The sequence below is a fragment of the Schistocerca cancellata genome, unplaced genomic scaffold, assembly GCF_023864275.1.
Source record: "Schistocerca cancellata isolate TAMUIC-IGC-003103 unplaced genomic scaffold, iqSchCanc2.1 HiC_scaffold_958, whole genome shotgun sequence".
Classification (NCBI taxonomy): Eukaryota; Metazoa; Arthropoda; class Insecta; order Orthoptera; family Acrididae; genus Schistocerca; species Schistocerca cancellata.
This window is the reverse complement of record NW_026046966.1, coordinates 21,441-29,732: the sequence shown is the minus strand read 5'-3', so window position 1 is coordinate 29,732 and position 8,292 is coordinate 21,441. Positions and strand designations below refer to the sequence as shown.

Here is an 8,292-nt window from a genome sequence, read left to right as displayed (position 1 = left end):
CACCCATCCAAGTACTAACCGCGCCCGATGTTGCTTAACTTCGGTGATCGGACGAGAACCGGTGTAGTCAACATGGTATGGCCGTTGGCGTCCTTATACTGTAGCCGCACCACGGAGGAAGCATTCGCCTCTTCTCTCCCAACACACGCAATCGCCGCTTTCCGTGGCACATTTGACGCAAAGCGCGTCTTTCCACCTCGAAGGTGGCGCGGAGTGCGCGCTCGCCTCGGCGTCTCATAGGCGACTGCCGAACGTAGGTGAGACGCACAACACAGCTGCTCGATGCACCGCCTGTCATTCGTTTGGTGCGTGCGGCCTCCGACACCCGCCTTGTTCCTGTTATCCGGCGCAGGGCTTGCGCGCGGCCGGGCGGCGGGGGGACTGCGCGGGGTGTTGCAGTGTCCTGCTGGACCGACGGAAGCTTTCTCACCTGCCTGACACACGCCGCGCTTCCAGATTTATGCGTAATTTGCGCGGTGCATTTGCATTCGCGCCTGTCCCCCCTCCCGTCCCGACTTGTCCCGACTTTGCTCGACTGCCGCTCGCTGCCGCTCGGGTCGCGGCCCATATGACAGCACAAGCACGAGAAACATCTGCGAGACGGGCGCGGGCCTGACCGGCGTGTCCGAGACGCCGTGGGCGGCCGTTCGGAGCTACTAGAGCAGCGCTGTGCCGTGCCATGGAAAGGTGCGAAACCAAGGACAGAAGACACAGAATTTTTGTTTACAAATTTGCACGTGTACACTGCTACAAAACAATAAGCCCGGACGTATTTCGGAACATTTCTGCCGCTTAATACTGTTTTGTTATTTCCAGAGACACTTTGGAAATCTTCCTTGGCACACGCTTCTTCAAACTGAGTTCCCTAATATCGTATCTTTTGTTTATTACAACAGATTTAAGTCATTGTGGAAACATCTTTGTCGCATCGGAAAGGTAGCGTGAAGAGACGGCTGGCAGGGCTGGCGACAAGAAAGCAAAATATGAAGACAGCCAGAGGTCCCAGGCAGTCGCCGATCCGAATACTAACGTTGTTGCTTAACTTGGGTGATGGCACGAGAACGGTTGTTTTTTTTTTTATTTATTTATTTATTTAGTTACTTTTCGGAATTTAGCACTGCTGCGTAACAGTAGGCTCTGGCGCATTTCAAGAACACATCTGTCGATTGGTAGTGTTTTGTCATTTTCAACGAGTTCCTAGCACTCTTCCTTCGCGCATTCTTACTCAAACCGAGTTCATTACCGTAATTTCGTATCTTACGTTTAATACAGTACTTTAAAATGCTTGTGGAAGCATCTTTGTCGACACCTGAAAGTTATTATGAAAAGAGGCCTGGCAGGTGTAGCGACGTAAAAATGAGAAAGAGCCAACAGCACGCGGTGTTCCCAGGCGGTCACCCATCCAAGTACTAACCGCGCCCGATGTTGCTTAACTTCGGTGATCGGACGAGAACCGGTGTAGTCAACATGGTATGGCCGTTGGCGTCCTTATACTGTAGCCGCACCACGGAGGAAGCATTCGCCTCTTCTCCCAACACACGCAATCGCCGCTTTCCGTGGCACATTTGACGCAAAGCGCGTCTTTCCACCTCGAAGGTGGCGCGGAGTGCGCGCTCGCCTCGGCGTCTCATAGGCGACTGCCGAACGTAGGTGAGACGCACAACACAGCTGCTCGATGCACCGCCTGTCATTCGTTTGGTGCGTGCGGCCTCCGACACCCGCCTTGTTCCTGTTATCCGGCGCAGGGCTTGCGCGCGGCCGGGCGGCGGGGGGACTGCGCGGGGTGTTGCAGTGTCCTGCTGGACCGACGGAAGCTTTCTCACCTGCCTGACACACGCCGCGCTTCCAGATTTATGCGTAATTTGCGCGGTGCATTTGCATTCGCGCCTGTCCCCCCTCCCGTCCCGACTTGTCCCGACTTTGCTCGACTGCCGCTCGCTGCCGCTCGGGTCGCGGCCCATATGACAGCACAAGCACGAGAAACATCTGCGAGACGGGCGCGGGCCTGACCGGCGTGTCCGAGACGCCGTGGGCGGCCGTTCGGAGCTACTAGAGCAGCGCTGTGCCGTGCCATGGAAAGGTGCGAAACCAAGGACAGAAGACACAGAATTTTTGTTTACAAATTTGCACGTGTACACTGCTACAAAACAATAAGCCCGGACGTATTTCGGAACATTTCTGCCGCTTAATACTGTTTTGTTATTTCCAGAGACACTTTGGAAATCTTCCTTGGCACACGCTTCTTCAAACTGAGTTCCCTAATATCGTATCTTTTGTTTATTACAACAGATTTAAGTCATTGTGGAAACATCTTTGTCGCATCGGAAAGGTAGCGTGAAGAGACGGCTGGCAGGGCTGGCGACAAGAAAGCAAAATATGAAGACAGCCAGAGGTCCCAGGCAGTCGCCGATCCGAATACTAACGTTGTTGCTTAACTTGGGTGATGGCACGAGAACGGTTGTTTTTTTTTTATTTATTTATTTATTTAGTTACTTTTCGGAATTTAGCACTGCTGCGTAACAGTAGGCTCTGGCGCATTTCAAGAACACATCTGTCGATTGGTAGTGTTTTGTCATTTTCAACGAGTTCCTAGCACTCTTCCTTCGCGCATTCTTACTCAAACCGAGTTCATTACCGTAATTTCGTATCTTACGTTTAATACAGTACTTTAAAATGCTTGTGGAAGCATCTTTGTCGACACCTGAAAGTTATTATGAAAAGAGGCCTGGCAGGTGTAGCGACGTAAAAATGAGAAAGAGCCAACAGCACGCGGTGTTCCCAGGCGGTCACCCATCCAAGTACTAACCGCGCCCGATGTTGCTTAACTTCGGTGATCGGACGAGAACCGGTGTAGTCAACATGGTATGGCCGTTGGCGTCCTTATACTGTAGCCGCACCACGGAGGAAGCATTCGCCTCTTCTCCCAACACACGCAATCGCCGCTTTCCGTGGCACATTTGACGCAAAGCGCGTCTTTCCACCTCGAAGGTGGCGCGGAGTGCGCGCTCGCCTCGGCGTCTCATAGGCGACTGCCGAACGTAGGTGAGACGCACAACACAGCTGCTCGATGCACCGCCTGTCATTCGTTTGGTGCGTGCGGCCTCCGACACCCGCCTTGTTCCTGTTATCCGGCGCAGGGCTTGCGCGCGGCCGGGCGGCGGGGGGACTGCGCGGGGTGTTGCAGTGTCCTGCTGGACCGACGGAAGCTTTCTCACCTGCCTGACACACGCCGCGCTTCCAGATTTATGCGTAATTTGCGCGGTGCATTTGCATTCGCGCCTGTCCCCCCTCCCGTCCCGACTTGTCCCGACTTTGCTCGACTGCCGCTCGCTGCCGCTCGGGTCGCGGCCCATATGACAGCACAAGCACGAGAAACATCTGCGAGACGGGCGCGGGCCTGACCGGCGTGTCCGAGACGCCGTGGGCGGCCGTTCGGAGCTACTAGAGCAGCGCTGTGCCGTGCCATGGAAAGGTGCGAAACCAAGGACAGAAGACACAGAATTTTTGTTTACAAATTTGCACGTGTACACTGCTACAAAACAATAAGCCCGGACGTATTTCGGAACATTTCTGCCGCTTAATACTGTTTTGTTATTTCCAGAGACACTTTGGAAATCTTCCTTGGCACACGCTTCTTCAAACTGAGTTCCCTAATATCGTATCTTTTGTTTATTACAACAGATTTAAGTCATTGTGGAAACATCTTTGTCGCATCGGAAAGGTAGCGTGAAGAGACGGCTGGCAGGGCTGGCGACAAGAAAGCAAAATATGAAGACAGCCAGAGGTCCCAGGCAGTCGCCGATCCGAATACTAACGTTGTTGCTTAACTTGGGTGATGGCACGAGAACGGTTGTTTTTTTTTTATTTATTTATTTATTTAGTTACTTTTCGGAATTTAGCACTGCTGCGTAACAGTAGGCTCTGGCGCATTTCAAGAACACATCTGTCGATTGGTAGTGTTTTGTCATTTTCAACGAGTTCCTAGCACTCTTCCTTCGCGCATTCTTACTCAAACCGAGTTCATTACCGTAATTTCGTATCTTACGTTTAATACAGTACTTTAAAATGCTTGTGGAAGCATCTTTGTCGACACCTGAAAGTTATTATGAAAAGAGGCCTGGCAGGTGTAGCGACGTAAAAATGAGAAAGAGCCAACAGCACGCGGTGTTCCCAGGCGGTCACCCATCCAAGTACTAACCGCGCCCGATGTTGCTTAACTTCGGTGATCGGACGAGAACCGGTGTAGTCAACATGGTATGGCCGTTGGCGTCCTTATACTGTAGCCGCACCACGGAGGAAGCATTCGCCTCTTCTCCCAACACACGCAATCGCCGCTTTCCGTGGCACATTTGACGCAAAGCGCGTCTTTCCACCTCGAAGGTGGCGCGGAGTGCGCGCTCGCCTCGGCGTCTCATAGGCGACTGCCGAACGTAGGTGAGACGCACAACACAGCTGCTCGATGCACCGCCTGTCATTCGTTTGGTGCGTGCGGCCTCCGACACCCGCCTTGTTCCTGTTATCCGGCGCAGGGCTTGCGCGCGGCCGGGCGGCGGGGGGACTGCGCGGGGTGTTGCAGTGTCCTGCTGGACCGACGGAAGCTTTCTCACCTGCCTGACACACGCCGCGCTTCCAGATTTATGCGTAATTTGCGCGGTGCATTTGCATTCGCGCCTGTCCCCCCTCCCGTCCCGACTTGTCCCGACTTTGCTCGACTGCCGCTCGCTGCCGCTCGGGTCGCGGCCCATATGACAGCACAAGCACGAGAAACATCTGCGAGACGGGCGCGGGCCTGACCGGCGTGTCCGAGACGCCGTGGGCGGCCGTTCGGAGCTACTAGAGCAGCGCTGTGCCGTGCCATGGAAAGGTGCGAAACCAAGGACAGAAGACACAGAATTTTTGTTTACAAATTTGCACGTGTACACTGCTACAAAACAATAAGCCCGGACGTATTTCGGAACATTTCTGCCGCTTAATACTGTTTTGTTATTTCCAGAGACACTTTGGAAATCTTCCTTGGCACACGCTTCTTCAAACTGAGTTCCCTAATATCGTATCTTTTGTTTATTACAACAGATTTAAGTCATTGTGGAAACATCTTTGTCGCATCGGAAAGGTAGCGTGAAGAGACGGCTGGCAGGGCTGGCGACAAGAAAGCAAAATATGAAGACAGCCAGAGGTCCCAGGCAGTCGCCGATCCGAATACTAACGTTGTTGCTTAACTTGGGTGATGGCACGAGAACGGTTGTTTTTTTTTTATTTATTTATTTATTTAGTTACTTTTCGGAATTTAGCACTGCTGCGTAACAGTAGGCTCTGGCGCATTTCAAGAACACATCTGTCGATTGGTAGTGTTTTGTCATTTTCAACGAGTTCCTAGCACTCTTCCTTCGCGCATTCTTACTCAAACCGAGTTCATTACCGTAATTTCGTATCTTACGTTTAATACAGTACTTTAAAATGCTTGTGGAAGCATCTTTGTCGACACCTGAAAGTTATTATGAAAAGAGGCCTGGCAGGTGTAGCGACGTAAAAATGAGAAAGAGCCAACAGCACGCGGTGTTCCCAGGCGGTCACCCATCCAAGTACTAACCGCGCCCGATGTTGCTTAACTTCGGTGATCGGACGAGAACCGGTGTAGTCAACATGGTATGGCCGTTGGCGTCCTTATACTGTAGCCGCACCACGGAGGAAGCATTCGCCTCTTCTCCCAACACACGCAATCGCCGCTTTCCGTGGCACATTTGACGCAAAGCGCGTCTTTCCACCTCGAAGGTGGCGCGGAGTGCGCGCTCGCCTCGGCGTCTCATAGGCGACTGCCGAACGTAGGTGAGACGCACAACACAGCTGCTCGATGCACCGCCTGTCATTCGTTTGGTGCGTGCGGCCTCCGACACCCGCCTTGTTCCTGTTATCCGGCGCAGGGCTTGCGCGCGGCCGGGCGGCGGGGGGACTGCGCGGGGTGTTGCAGTGTCCTGCTGGACCGACGGAAGCTTTCTCACCTGCCTGACACACGCCGCGCTTCCAGATTTATGCGTAATTTGCGCGGTGCATTTGCATTCGCGCCTGTCCCCCCTCCCGTCCCGACTTGTCCCGACTTTGCTCGACTGCCGCTCGCTGCCGCTCGGGTCGCGGCCCATATGACAGCACAAGCACGAGAAACATCTGCGAGACGGGCGCGGGCCTGACCGGCGTGTCCGAGACGCCGTGGGCGGCCGTTCGGAGCTACTAGAGCAGCGCTGTGCCGTGCCATGGAAAGGTGCGAAACCAAGGACAGAAGACACAGAATTTTTGTTTACAAATTTGCACGTGTACACTGCTACAAAACAATAAGCCCGGACGTATTTCGGAACATTTCTGCCGCTTAATACTGTTTTGTTATTTCCAGAGACACTTTGGAAATCTTCCTTGGCACACGCTTCTTCAAACTGAGTTCCCTAATATCGTATCTTTTGTTTATTACAACAGATTTAAGTCATTGTGGAAACATCTTTGTCGCATCGGAAAGGTAGCGTGAAGAGACGGCTGGCAGGGCTGGCGACAAGAAAGCAAAATATGAAGACAGCCAGAGGTCCCAGGCAGTCGCCGATCCGAATACTAACGTTGTTGCTTAACTTGGGTGATGGCACGAGAACGGTTGTTTTTTTTTTATTTATTTATTTATTTAGTTACTTTTCGGAATTTAGCACTGCTGCGTAACAGTAGGCTCTGGCGCATTTCAAGAACACATCTGTCGATTGGTAGTGTTTTGTCATTTTCAACGAGTTCCTAGCACTCTTCCTTCGCGCATTCTTACTCAAACCGAGTTCATTACCGTAATTTCGTATCTTACGTTTAATACAGTACTTTAAAATGCTTGTGGAAGCATCTTTGTCGACACCTGAAAGTTATTATGAAAAGAGGCCTGGCAGGTGTAGCGACGTAAAAATGAGAAAGAGCCAACAGCACGCGGTGTTCCCAGGCGGTCACCCATCCAAGTACTAACCGCGCCCGATGTTGCTTAACTTCGGTGATCGGACGAGAACCGGTGTAGTCAACATGGTATGGCCGTTGGCGTCCTTATACTGTAGCCGCACCACGGAGGAAGCATTCGCCTCTTCTCCCAACACACGCAATCGCCGCTTTCCGTGGCACATTTGACGCAAAGCGCGTCTTTCCACCTCGAAGGTGGCGCGGAGTGCGCGCTCGCCTCGGCGTCTCATAGGCGACTGCCGAACGTAGGTGAGACGCACAACACAGCTGCTCGATGCACCGCCTGTCATTCGTTTGGTGCGTGCGGCCTCCGACACCCGCCTTGTTCCTGTTATCCGGCGCAGGGCTTGCGCGCGGCCGGGCGGCGGGGGGACTGCGCGGGGTGTTGCAGTGTCCTGCTGGACCGACGGAAGCTTTCTCACCTGCCTGACACACGCCGCGCTTCCAGATTTATGCGTAATTTGCGCGGTGCATTTGCATTCGCGCCTGTCCCCCCTCCCGTCCCGACTTGTCCCGACTTTGCTCGACTGCCGCTCGCTGCCGCTCGGGTCGCGGCCCATATGACAGCACAAGCACGAGAAACATCTGCGAGACGGGCGCGGGCCTGACCGGCGTGTCCGAGACGCCGTGGGCGGCCGTTCGGAGCTACTAGAGCAGCGCTGTGCCGTGCCATGGAAAGGTGCGAAACCAAGGACAGAAGACACAGAATTTTTGTTTACAAATTTGCACGTGTACACTGCTACAAAACAATAAGCCCGGACGTATTTCGGAACATTTCTGCCGCTTAATACTGTTTTGTTATTTCCAGAGACACTTTGGAAATCTTCCTTGGCACACGCTTCTTCAAACTGAGTTCCCTAATATCGTATCTTTTGTTTATTACAACAGATTTAAGTCATTGTGGAAACATCTTTGTCGCATCGGAAAGGTAGCGTGAAGAGACGGCTGGCAGGGCTGGCGACAAGAAAGCAAAATATGAAGACAGCCAGAGGTCCCAGGCAGTCGCCGATCCGAATACTAACGTTGTTGCTTAACTTGGGTGATGGCACGAGAACGGTTGTTTTTTTTTTATTTATTTATTTATTTAGTTACTTTTCGGAATTTAGCACTGCTGCGTAACAGTAGGCTCTGGCGCATTTCAAGAACACATCTGTCGATTGGTAGTGTTTTGTCATTTTCAACGAGTTCCTAGCACTCTTCCTTCGCGCATTCTTACTCAAACCGAGTTCATTACCGTAATTTCGTATCTTACGTTTAATACAGTACTTTAAAATGCTTGTGGAAGCATCTTTGTCGACACCTGAAAGTTATTATGAAAAGAGG

General features: G+C 52.4%; 5 non-coding genes across 5 annotated transcripts; all 5 read right to left on the bottom strand.

The window, feature by feature from the left end:
- Nucleotides 1–1,365: 1,365 nt before the first annotated feature.
- Nucleotides 1,366–1,484, bottom strand: LOC126149944 (5S ribosomal RNA). Its single transcript, XR_007531200.1, has one exon. It is a non-coding gene; the product is annotated as a 5S ribosomal RNA (ribosomal RNA).
- A 1,273-nt stretch (nt 1,485–2,757) lies between these two features.
- Nucleotides 2,758–2,876, bottom strand: LOC126149943 (5S ribosomal RNA). The gene has a single exon (XR_007531199.1). It is a non-coding gene; the product is annotated as a 5S ribosomal RNA (ribosomal RNA).
- Nucleotides 2,877–4,149: 1,273 nt separating this feature from the next.
- LOC126149942 (5S ribosomal RNA) lies at nt 4,150–4,268 on the bottom strand. The gene has a single exon (XR_007531198.1). It is a non-coding gene; the product is annotated as a 5S ribosomal RNA (ribosomal RNA).
- A 1,273-nt stretch (nt 4,269–5,541) lies between these two features.
- LOC126149941 (5S ribosomal RNA) lies at nt 5,542–5,660 on the bottom strand. The gene has a single exon (XR_007531197.1). It is a non-coding gene; the product is annotated as a 5S ribosomal RNA (ribosomal RNA).
- Nucleotides 5,661–6,933: 1,273 nt separating this feature from the next.
- Nucleotides 6,934–7,052, bottom strand: LOC126149940 (5S ribosomal RNA). Its single transcript, XR_007531196.1, has one exon. It is a non-coding gene; the product is annotated as a 5S ribosomal RNA (ribosomal RNA).
- Nucleotides 7,053–8,292: the final 1,240 nt, after the last annotated feature.